This window comes from Lichenostomus cassidix, chromosome 11, assembly GCF_008360975.1.
Source record: "Lichenostomus cassidix isolate B80296 chromosome 11, HeHo_3.0, whole genome shotgun sequence".
NCBI lineage: Eukaryota > Metazoa > Chordata > Aves > Passeriformes > Meliphagidae > Lichenostomus > Lichenostomus cassidix.
This window is the reverse complement of record NC_139492.1, coordinates 19,655,319-19,667,906: the sequence shown is the minus strand read 5'-3', so window position 1 is coordinate 19,667,906 and position 12,588 is coordinate 19,655,319. Positions and strand designations below refer to the sequence as shown.

Sequence of the window (12,588 nt, the reverse complement as noted above, 5' to 3'; positions counted from 1 at the left end):
TAGTAGTATTGATGCTTAAATTATCCATAAAGCTCAAACTGTGAACTATCCCAAACCTCCAAATTTTAATGAACTTGAATTTTAGCCTAACAGGTAACAACAACTGGAATCTGTGTGCATTCACTCCTATTCCTTTGTGTGTTTGAAGGTGGGAATGCATCTCTGGCAGGAGTCCCTTTTGCCTGTGTGTGTGTGCAGGTGGCACCCAGCTGACCTAGGTGCTTCCCTTGCCCCTGCTGCACACACGGATCAATTCCAAACACCAGACTAACAGAGAGGGCACAGTCGAGATTGCACACACCCTTTCAAATTCAGTGTTATATTAATGGCATAGTTAAGGTTAATCACATTGTTTAAAATTTTCATTGCATAAAGGGTTCAGGAGAATCTTTAGACTGCACTCAAAAGCAGAGGTTTAACAATGCCTGGCAGGCTTTTCTCTTTTGTAGTTACATTTTGTGATCTTCGCTCTAGTAACATCTTGTTACCCAAATAGGCAGTACTGCCAACTTTAAATTTCATCAAGCTCATGGTTATCGGGATTTTTCATCCAGTTGCTGTGTACATGCACAGGAAAGGGGAGAGTTCTTTTGTATCGAGCTTTTTTTCTCTCATCTCCCTTCTTGTGCCACAGTTGACTGACACACTCTTGACTCTGTCTCCAAAGTAGCCCATCACACCCTTCTCATTTAATAGTATACCCTTCTCCTACTGTCTCTAATAAACTGTTTAGTTCAAACAAAAAAAAAACCCACCCTTTTTCCTTTAGCCTTAAAAAAAATGTGAATCAAACACATTTCTAGGACAATGACTCATTTAGATTCTGCCTTCAAAGTTCAATTTTGTATGTGCCTTTTAAAAATTGAATGCCAGGATCCTGCCAGTAAGTAAAGGGTATCATTTCCTAGGGTTCAGGAAGGCCAATCCCCCTTTACAGAACTAATTTTGTTATTTCCTAGCACATATCTGAACTGTTCAAGTCAGGATTTCAATGAGCTTCTAGCTCAGCATGCACCATTCGCTTTCAGGAAATGTCCAGGCAAAGGCATTTAATCCCAGATCCACTGTCCACAGGGTCACAGGCACTGCGGAAAGCATTCCCAGCAGAGAACAGTCTGTCTGCTTGTGTGCTAAAATCTACTGCTCTCTAAACCAACAAAGCTCATATTGAGTGCATTCAAATCACGTTCCCTTTTTCATTTTTCTTTTTTTAAGTTTCCTAACATTTTAATGTTGCTTCATATTCCAGGGAACATCAATGCCTGACATTGTGTCAAGTAGGTGGTAAACACACAAACTCTGCATGTGAACTGCTTTGCTCTTCCACCAAGAAAGGAGGAATGTTAATGAGTGGTTTTTTCTATCCTCCTATATATCCTAGAATATTTCTTTCTGTTTCCAATTGTGCAACAGTCCAAATATTGAACTAATATTCTTTAATTACGTTCTTGTTGCTGGATACTACATCAAATTATGAGCATATTAAAATCTTGCTGTTGTGCCTACTCCAACACACAAAACCAGATTTATTTTTCTCAGAACTTCAAGCATCATGATGCATTCACAAATACAAAAGACACCTTGATTGAATTTGTTTCTAGTTATTCTTAGAAAAACTTTAAATTATAATGGTGCATACCTAATTGTCATGAAAAAAAATCTTTCAACAACTTCCAGAAGTTTTTGTCTGTGCTCAAGAATTGACTTGAAAATAGAAAATAAATAAACACAAAATGAATTTTAAAATGGTATTTCACAGTCATGCTTTAAGATCAGGAATTCTACTACTGATGAAAATAGGCTCCAAAACTTGTTAGCAGTTAGAATTAAAAAGTCGAATTAGAATGGAACATCACATTAGTCGAGTAATTGCAATCTCCCCGTGGTCTCTAGGAAGTGCTGTTTTAAGAAGCTGTACCTGGCCCACAGAGCCTCTGGAGCTGCAGCTCTGAGCAAGGTCAGCACACAATTCAACTGTCACCTGATCTCTCCAGCTCCACACTGACATCATAGAAGTGATTTGTTTTAACTGAGACCGTGTTTGCTGGCAAAATGGGTATCAAATGCAGTACAAACCCCAGCTATATACCTAATTATTTATAGGCGTGAACAAATCTGTTAGCAAGATATAAATCTCCTTTCTTCCTTCCTCACAATATATGGCACACAAGAGCCAGATATGCAGTAACTGTTCACACAAAATCAGACCCTAAAACCCACTGGCGTTTTTTAAAATTCAAAAGCTGAATCCTGCTCCTTGGAAACCAAGGTGTCATCGAGTTTAGTTTGCCCATTGCTATTGGCCAAGTATTTCCTCCTCTCAGCACTGCTGAGACACACCCAGTGAGTTCTGAGGGCTCTGCAGACTGTAGAGAGAAATCTATGCAGTTGCTTTTCAGATATGGGGAGATGAAGGCAAGTTTCACAGCATTTTTTCAGCACTTTTGAACATTTAATTCTACATTTTGACTGCTAATACTCATACATGAAATCTGATAATGCAGATGGCAGAAGAACTTCTCAATATACAGGGTCACCACAGGGGCTGGGGTTTGGGGGTTTTTTAACTCCACATAAAAATGAAACACAACCTTTCTTTACGGGTTTAACATTAATTAAATATACATAGATCTCTGTGCTGACTGCAGTATGCTACATGGTCATTTCTTTTCAGCATGTAACTCTCTAATTTCCTCTGAGTCCATTTAGAAGTCTATTACATTAAGGGAAGGAAATGCATCACTTTGGTAATTATTCTGTTTACATTCACACAAAACCACACAGCCTTAACCACAAGACAAATAAAGATTATTTCCAGGTTAATAAGGGGTACATTCATGACAAAAACCCACAGTGTGACAGAGTTAACAAAACGCCTCCAGATCAATTCTGTGCATGTCTGCTGCAGTAAGTGAGGAATTGCACTGCTGACCATTCACCAGAGCAACTGATCAATGCTACATGCAACATTTACCTGTGGCTGCCTTACCAAAGTTGGTGTCATCCACTGCTGGTTTTGATGCAGCCCAAGAGGAAAAATTGGGTCCTGTGACTTATTCGGATTTTTAATGAACATCCTCAAAAAGGCTTGTGTTCGTCTACACAATTTAGGTTTTAAACTATGAGAGCAATAAAAATTGAAGGGACTAATCTCAGTTTTAACTAATCATATTTTCATTAAGGGATATTAAGGATTTAACTGTGCAGGAGGTTAAAAGACCACCAGATATCTTTCTCCAGGACCTCTATGTTTTATGATTTCTTTGCAGTTAATTATAGGAGAGATTGTCTGTCCTCTCCAGGCTGATGTGAAAAACTGCAGAAGGTGCTGGAAGGCTGTCAGCAATAATCTGAATCCTCATAAATGTGCATGGTGGTAATTAGCCAAGCTGAAGTAATTTCAGATTCAGGGAATCAAAAGCACTATTGGAGTGGGTTTACAGGAGTTTTTGGGCGACTGAGATTCTGGTTAGGGAAAAAAACTGTTATGACTTCAGCTATTTCTTAAAATTAATTTACAGGAATTATACGTAGTTCTCTCACAGAAATCCTCCTGAACAACTATTTTAAATACTGATATTTGCAGTTTTTTATGCTATTTCTAAAAGTCTTTTCCTGAATTACTAGAAGGAGAAACTGGAGAATCCAAAATTGAAGGATGATAACTGTGTTAGATACTCACATTGCGAAGTTCAGACCCACATGCTGAACTTCCCAAAACTGGTGGGAAAGCAAAGGGCTATCGAAAGTTGCAGGGGATCCATCAGAGAAGGGAGATCCTGGCTGGGGGTTCATGCCCAGGTGCCACGGTCTGAGCACTGGGACACAAAGGCTGCTGCCAGCCACGGCTGCCGTGTGCCTCTGCACGGGGCTGCTGTGCTGCCCAGCCAGCCAGCCAGGCTCCTGGCTGAAATTCCGGACAACGTCCATGGAAACCTGGAATTGCTTCTTTTGTCTTTCCTAGAGCCAAATCAGTCATACACTAAGTGTTCCACACATAAAGCAAAGGCTTTTTAAAGGCAAACCCTGTCAATATATTGTTAGTTGCACAGTCAGTTTGTTAATATGGTCGCTGCTTTCCCCAGAGGCCTAGTGTGCTCTCCCAGCAGGAGCGGCTGGGCTGCTCCTTCCCCATCCCAGTCCAAGCTGCCAGGAGATAACACGGCTCCTTAGCAGCCAAAGAGCTGAAAGCAGCACTGAGCAGCACTGCTGTGCCTGTCCTGGGCTCAGGGCTGCCAGTGCAGCTGTGCCTCTGACTCCTGGGGGTGCCCAGGCCCGGACGCTGCTACAGCCCCAGCACCAGGAATGGGGATTCTGTCATGGAAGCTCCTTCAAATGGCAGAGGGAATAGAACAAAGTTAATTAGGGAGAAGAGAATCTAGGCTGAAATATGCATAGTACAGAGAGATGAAAGAGGACAGAATAATGCAAAAGTTAAATTTTGAACAAAATAAGGGAGGCACGCTGATAAAGGGGGCAGGAACCGTGTGAAGGAGGGCATGAAGACCAGAAGGTAAAAAGCTGATTAGCTGTTAATACACAAGCAGATCTGAAATGGTGAGGTAATTGTTTTAGGAAGCAAGAGAGACTTAAAACAGACACACAATAATGATACCGAGTACAGAAAACCCTTTGAATTTTTTTTTCCTAAGAGAGCTTTATACAATAAAAAGAGCTAAAAGGGGAATGAGGCTGTGATGGGAAAAATAATTCAGAAATTGCGGAAGGCATATGAGCAAGGGGAAAGACACAGGAAAAGATCTAAACGTGCAGTGCATTTAACATCAGCTGCCCAGCATCTGCAATGTCATGGTATTGAAGTTTGGTGTCCTGGAGCTTTCCCTTTAAACTGAAAGGGAAATCAATTGACCCTCAAATGGCAAAATTTTGGCTCTGTGAAACATGGTTTTAGGCACCACTTTTATGTAAAATTCTTGTAGAAAAAGGATGGCAGACAGGTAATTTAAATTATGATCACACTTAAATGGGCAAGCAAGAACAGTATCAGAACAATCCCCTCTTAAGTACTAGGATTCAACTTACATTTTCCTTTAGAATACTCTCCTGTATTCACCTGTTCCTTAAGCCTAGCTGGGTCTTATAGTTTTGCTCAAAAGTACTATTGAATGTAATTTGTAAAATCCCTTTTAATTCTTTGGGGAATCATTGAAAGTGCTACAAATTCCTTCATGTTTCCAAAGGCAGGTAAAGTGTTTTACTGTGGAGCTGTGAAAGGCAGCATTAGGCAGTACAAAATATGACCACAATAGAAATGTGATGACCTGCTCAACGCAAGGGTGTCATAGAATCACAATAAAAATCAGGTTGCAGGGCACCTCTGGAGATCTCCAGTGCAACCTCCAGCTCAAAGCAGAGCAGGCTTCAAAGTTAAATGTGGTTGCCCTGGTCTATCACACCTTTATGAGAAATTACCACAGAGATTAAGGATAAGCAGATATTTCTAGGAGCCGGTTTTTTCTGTTGTCTCTGTCCAGTCAGAAATAACAGTCTCTGAAATTCTGCAAAGCAGCCTCACACATCAGAGAACAATCAGGGTTTGCTGTTAGTGGGGCAGATGCATTCATCCTGAGTACATGATGCTTCACTGGACAAAGCAATAGCTCTGCTCTGGTCAATGCCCTGGTATGAAAACCAGTGTGGGCTGCACCCACAGTGAATGCAGGCTGTTACAGCACTCCCAGCCATGAACTCACCCAAAGTCATACCCTCATCCAAGAGAACTGAAAATTGCCTTGTATTGACATTTCTGTTTGGAAGCAAAAAGTGAAGTGCCTCTGACCCCAATAGTTAGATGTTTTAGTAACTCGTTCTCTCACAGATAATGGAGTCATTTCTGCCACATAAAGCAATGTCCTCCTAACTAACAGGATTTCAGGAGAAGAAAAGGATGCTTCATCCCCAGTACCATCAAAATCTCAGTGATATTAAAAGGCTTCTTAAACCACAACTGAGGCTGACCTCCATGCTGAACGCACCAGTGAACAGTACAGACACTCAGTGAACCAACATTTCAGTCCAGCACCAGCCTGCCAGGAACACAGAAATAGCACAGAGTGCTCTTAGCACAGCAGAAGGCTGGGGCAGGAAGGAGAGCAGTGGCTTCAGTAAACACCCCAGTTCCCCACACTAAATACAATTAGTGTGCTGCTCTGAACAAAAACAAACACACACAAAAGCAGAGCTTTTGCAAAACAGTCACTAGTTCCTTGGTTAAAAACAAGTCTTATTGAACACAGCAAAAGCTGTAAGAGTGCTCTTTTGCTTCTAGTTTTATCAAAACTTCCATTAAATGATGCTGACATGCAATTACTCTACTGTTAAATACCAGGCTACTGCTGAGCTTTGACTAAAGGCCGCTAATGCATGTACTGGCAAATAGGCACTGGATCATTGTCAGTGCTGGGGAAGGCAAAGAGAGAACTATAAGCTTAGTCAAAACTGCATTAAACTTCTATTTACCATTGTTTTCATTAGCAATAAAAGTCTGAAACAGAAGTACCGTGGCTTCTACCTCCTAGTCAGAATATTTGGCAATCTACAGTGGTGTTTTATGAGTAAGTTTGAAGAACCTGGTTTCAATGGTTGCAAGAGAAACCTGAATATTTCTCTGATTTGCTTCACATAAAGTGACTGACACTGTGAATAGGGCATCACAAATTACAACCTGGTGTCAAAGTCTCGATGACATTTTGACACAGGTGGTCCCTTCACCACCAGAGTTTACTGTTCTAGTGTCAGTCCTCTGCCCTGTGTCCTGTGCCTTCCCAACTGCCACAGCTTGGGACCAGGTGCTTCCTCAGTGCCAGCACCTGGGACCAGGCCAGAGTGGCTTTCACATTAAATTGGCTTGGGTACACGGGAGTTGAACATGCATGTTGTGAAAACCTCACAAGGGGTTCCTCTCATCACTGAAAGACGCTTATGAAAAACTGGTGATGAAAAAAGTAAAGGAAGCCTGAGGGAAATGAACAGCTCAGGGAAGAGGGTTTCAACAGTGACAAGTGTCCCTTGCAGCCAAAGAGCAGAGTCAGGCTGTCAGAGGCCCTCCCTGGAGATCCCCAAGTACCTGATTGCAGATGTTCATCAGGAGGACACAACAAACCCAGTGCCCACGTGCACAACTTATTCTGTGGGTCCATCTGGCAGCCTAGGACAGGGCAGACACCAAGGGACACCCTACACCCAAGGGGCAGAGACTAACCAAGATTTTACTTCCTAGGCTACTGTGCTGTATTGGCTCTCTTAAATTTAAAATGATTTTGACCAGATAAAGCAAGACTACAAGGAATTGTTGCTCAATAATTGATGCCTCTGAAAGAAGACATCACAACTAAGTATAATTTAGGGTGTTAGAACTTCACTTTCCTACATCTTATTTAGTGCAGGTTTATTAACCCCCGTTTACAACAAAGTAGAAATCTTTCATTATAGTGAGAAGAAGGAAGGGATACTTAGAACATTTCAAGCTCATAGAAGACTACTAAACATAGGAGAGTATTATGAAAATCCTTATTTCATAATCCCTTGAAAGATTATGCTGTTTTTAATGTGAAAAACATTAAACTCATTATTTTAAATTCAATGTGAAAAAAAAATCTGCCTAGGGTAAAATTTTATAAACAAAGACACCTAAAAATATTTTAACATGAATTCATGGCTCTCTTTACAGAAGCATTTGCATAATGAACCTAGCCCTGTTCCCTGCACAGAGCCTGAGGAAGCTGGCCGTGGGCTGTGGAGTGGGACAGCAGAGTCCTGTGCTCAGCATCTGCCACCTCCCTTGCCTGGCTCTGTGTTCCCAAATTCCAGCTCTGCAAGAGCCTGACCAGGAGCAGAGGACAAAATATCTGACTGTATCCCACCTTCCTCTGGAAACCTCTCACATGCCCCAAACCCTTCAGAGCAGCTGTGAGGGGATGCTGGGCTTTCCAGCCCCTGCAATTTTAGACCTCCTGGGTGCACACCAGGGATCTGCTCCCACACTGGCCCTGTCAGAACTGCTCCAATCTGACACATTGCAAGGTGCTGTTTGTCCTTGGGAAGCTTCATTGTCAAAGCATCGTTTTTGACTTAGATTTAAGGCTTAGACTACTTTACCTTGGGCAAAATGACCCTGATGAGTTACACAGTGTAACAGAGCAGCACAAATTACTTTGTCAGGCTCACAAACATTGACAAACAGTAAATTTCACTCAAGTCTATCATGATCCCTAAGAGTCATTGAAATCTTCCCAAACACACCACTTCTTTCAATCACATCCATGCAATGAGACACTTCAGCTTCATTAAAATCCTCCTGTTTACTGACAGAGGCTTCTCTTACCCTGAATTAATTGCCTGTGTTGTTGGAGCTACAGAAAAAGCCTCTCACAGCAGCCAAATGTGAGAACTTGACCCTCCTCATCTTCCTCACAAACACAAACTCTCAATGTCCTGAACTGTAGCAGATAAAATGGAAGAGAAAATAGAAGTCCATAGTGCTGCATGTAACAAGGGTGGCTTTGCTGCTCCATGTTATAATCGAAGGGCAAATCTACTGGAAGCAGGGGTGTCTGCCATCCTGCACCTTAGGACTCCTCTCTGTTTATGCTGGGTAGATATCAAACTACCCTCACCTTGCTCTGAGATCATCCTGACTTTCTGCACAGGCAGAATCATCATGCAAAGCAGAAAAAGGGAATTAAGCCCAGGAGCATGTTACTCAAGTTGTCATTTGACAGGATACTTGACAAATGCCAAGAGCTCTTTCTCAAGCAAACCAAGACCTCTAACTGTTCAGAACACCAGGAAGGTGGAAAGTTTTCCATGTGAGCTGTTGAAGCTTTAGTTTTGTCCTGCCCTGCATCTCCTGCTCTCAGTGCAGTCTATGAACCTGCATTACTGAATGAGCAAACAAAGGAGACGGGAGGTTGTCCAAAGTTCGGTCAAGAATCCTTTAGCAAAGACAGGAATAAAATCCCAACCATGGATGACCCTCCTGTCTTAAGAACACACCTGGAAATCAAAGGCAGGATGTTCTTCTGAACAGCAGTCCTATGAACCCCAACCCGTTGTACTTTTTGTGATCAGCCCTCATAGCTTCAAGAGAAATTGAACTTTTAAGTCCTTTTTTTCCAGTAGAGTACAGACAATAATATATACTGCAAGTCTACATTTTTAGACCTTCTTGACATGACACAGAAATCAAAATAATTCAGTTACAGGAATTGGTTTTAATTCTGCAGCAGCTGCAAGTGGCAGCTATATTGGAAAATATATTCTTTTATTTGGTTTTGGAGTCTAATAATGATCTACCATTCCCCATTTCAGTGGTATTTGGGTATTACTATGTTTCTGTAATATTAATAACATCATAATCTTCATTAGTATGCAAATCTATACCATCTGACAAGCTCCTGTTCTCTTCCATGAGCTCCTTTGTTGTTGCAGCCTCATGAATTTCATTATGACACTAGATTATTATCAGACAGTGGGAAGTGGGGGTGGGGAATAGAATGACGTGGAAATTATAATCCTTATTTTAATAATGAATCCAGTTTCATATCCCAGTCTGTTTTTGCACAAGCTGCTTCTGAGACAAAAGGGAGCAAAAGAGGAAATTCTTCCAAAACTGCTTCTGTCAGTAACCTTTCAAGCAGATGCCGCTGGAGGTGTGCACTGGAGGGAGATGTTCCTCAGCCCTGTGTCTCATTTACATTTCAGAAAACAACAATGATTCCATCCATATGTTTTTTCTCTTCATAGCTTTACAGATGGCAAAAGAAAACAAAAGAATTCATGCCATTCAAAAATTGGTGGCCATTTCCTCTCCAATTAAACTGATACCAATTATCAGTCTTCATCTGCAATCACAATAATTATTTAAAAACTGTAATTATTCTTGGAGCTGCCTGTGGTTGTAAAAACAAGTACCATTTGAGAGTGGCAAAAAGGTTGCAGGAGTGCAAACATTCCTTCATGTATGAAAACACGGGGCCCCATGTCCTGGGCAGGTTCTGGTTTCCACGTCCATCGCTGCAAAGCAGCCAATGTTGTGTCCCCACAATTCCATCATTCCCAGCTCCATTGTGGGGCCTTTATGGTCTCACCCAACATCTCTGTACTTTTAGGCTAGAGGTACTTCAGGGGAAAGCTAAAGGAACAAAATGGTGGGATTAAGTAGGAAAAGCCCATTGGAGCAGCCAGTGTCATCCTGCTCCATATCCAGCCTTGGCAGGGGTGCAGTTCCCCCCTGCGCTGTGGGGGACACTGCAGCAGGATCATTAAACTGCTGCTGTCACATCAGAAGGGCATCTAGAATTTTATTAGCAAAATAAGAAACCGTTCCTTTTAAGAAACCTTTCCTTTTAAGTCTTATGGAATCCAGCAATTTCTAGAAACAAAATTATTCCTTAGAAAATAAATTGGAGTCACTAATATTGTGCTGAGATCCAGTATTGAAAACAGATTTCTATCTCTCCTGTAAAATTTTTTGTTTTACCTGAATTACTGCCTAGGTATTATTAATACCAAAATCAACCTTACTAATAAAGACTGCGGTGCTCTCAACAAAGGGCCACACCCAGGACCTGGTTTGGATGTTTAGTCAATTGTAGAAAATCTGATCATCTTTAAGTATGGGATTATCTTCTCCTTTCCTGATAAGTGTGATTGCACGTCTATTAACATGATCATGTGAATTTAGGTAACATTAACTGCTGTTGTTTATTAACCAATGTGTCAGAGGTCTTCCCTTCTCAAAGGAGATTTTAGTATTAGAGCAAGACTTATCTCCAAAAACTACATGAATTTTGTAATTATTCTAAGCTATTTATCACACAAAAGTTTAGTAAACTCAACAAGAATGCACAGTTTCAAAAGCTGTTTCAAATTACTTATCACAAAGAAGTGCAAATTATTACATTATGTGGCCTACAATGTAAGATTTTTTTGGCTTTTTTTGCTATTTAAAACATACATTCAAATGCTAATATAAATATGTTTATATTTTTAAATGCAGACTAGCAATTCACAATTACACATTAATTAAAACACTGCCAGTTTTCCTATTTTCCTGGTGGGTGCTGTCAAAAATCAGAACTTTTGTCATACTGAAGTTCCACTGACAAGCTCAGAGTTGTTCCCTTTATTCTTCTCCTCATTAAGGAAAAACCTGTCATTAAAAGAAACTATTTCAAGCAAGCAAAGAAACATGTGAGTCTATTTAAAGGAAGCAGGGAAATGTGTTTGGACTTTGATTATGGCAATTTAAAAAGCCATGCTATTCATAGATGGTGATTTTTTTAGTATTTAAATAACACTTCACATTCTTCTGAGACATTTTACTAAGAAGATTGTTAAATTAGGTGACAAAAGGTTACTTTTGTCTTTCAAGCTGAAATGTGTAACTATTATTTCTTATCTGTCTAGAATTAGAAAAGCTTCAATATTATATATTTTAAAGGACTCACTATCAAAATTCACCAGACTTCATAAAACAAACAAATGCTTCACTTCCTGCCCTTGTTTAATTCAAGACAATTTCTTCTATGTTTTGAAAAGGAAGATTTCTTTCAACATTTGATGGAGCAATATCTTTTTATTTTCAAATTGCACAGACTGTGGTTGGGAAGCCATAACCACCTTCCTCTCCTTCCTGAGAAATGGGCCAGTTATCAGGAATATATTTTAAAAGGAAGGTTCAGACAGATCAGAGTAGGCAAAGAAAAACAATGTTCTTATCTCTTTTTTTTAAGGCCAGAACAAGACTGACATACAACTTAAAATGCTCAAGTAGGCCAGATCGCAATGCAAAATGAAGTACCATAACACCAAATCTTGATTACCTAAATAATAATTAATAGAGAGTGATAAGGTCTCATCTGAGCATCCTTTTCTCCAGCCTAAACAGCCCCAGCTCCCTCAGCCGCTCTTGTGCTCCAGACCCTTCCCCAGCCTTGTTGCCCTTCTCTGGACACATTCGAGCATCACCAATGTCCTTCCTAAATTGAGGGCCCCAGAACTGGACACAGCACTGGAGGTGAGTGCCTGCTGGTCTCCTGCCAGTGCCAAGAAAGGGACAGTGAGCTGCAGGCTGGTGCTGCTGTGGGGCTGTGCTGCCTACCATGTACACAAGGTCAGTACATCCAGCAGCACCCAGCATTGCCAAACACTAATTCCAGTGGCACCGCCAGTTAAACGTACACAGCAATAGCTCTCTGACTAGCTGACAATTATTGCCTTCATCAACAGGCTTCATTTCAAAAATAAATAACTTGATTCTTCCCCTCTGTCTTTTATCTTTCCAAGATAATCCGTTTTCTTCTTCCAGACATAACCATCCCAAATCAAATCCATTGGTAAGCCAGTCCAGCACTGACTTTTCCACCTGTTTCAAGGTGTCTGCAGATTCAGTCATGAAATCACATAAATCAAGAGATACAAACACAGAACAGAAAATTTCCCAATCCAACTGCTAGGCTGCACTCTTAACAGTTTTACTGGACTCTGAAACTTCATGTGAGCCATGGCACATTAAAATTCCTAACATTCCTACAACACCCTGAGTGTTAGAAAAGCAAGAACTTT

The 12,588-nt window shown here is 40.8% G+C and overlaps 1 protein-coding gene across 8 annotated transcripts in view; it reads left to right on the top strand.

Moving 5' to 3' along the window:
* Positions 1-12,588, top strand: part of CHST8 (carbohydrate sulfotransferase 8) — a 179,771-nt gene that overhangs the window by 126,151 nt on the left and 41,032 nt on the right. The window lies entirely within an intron of this gene.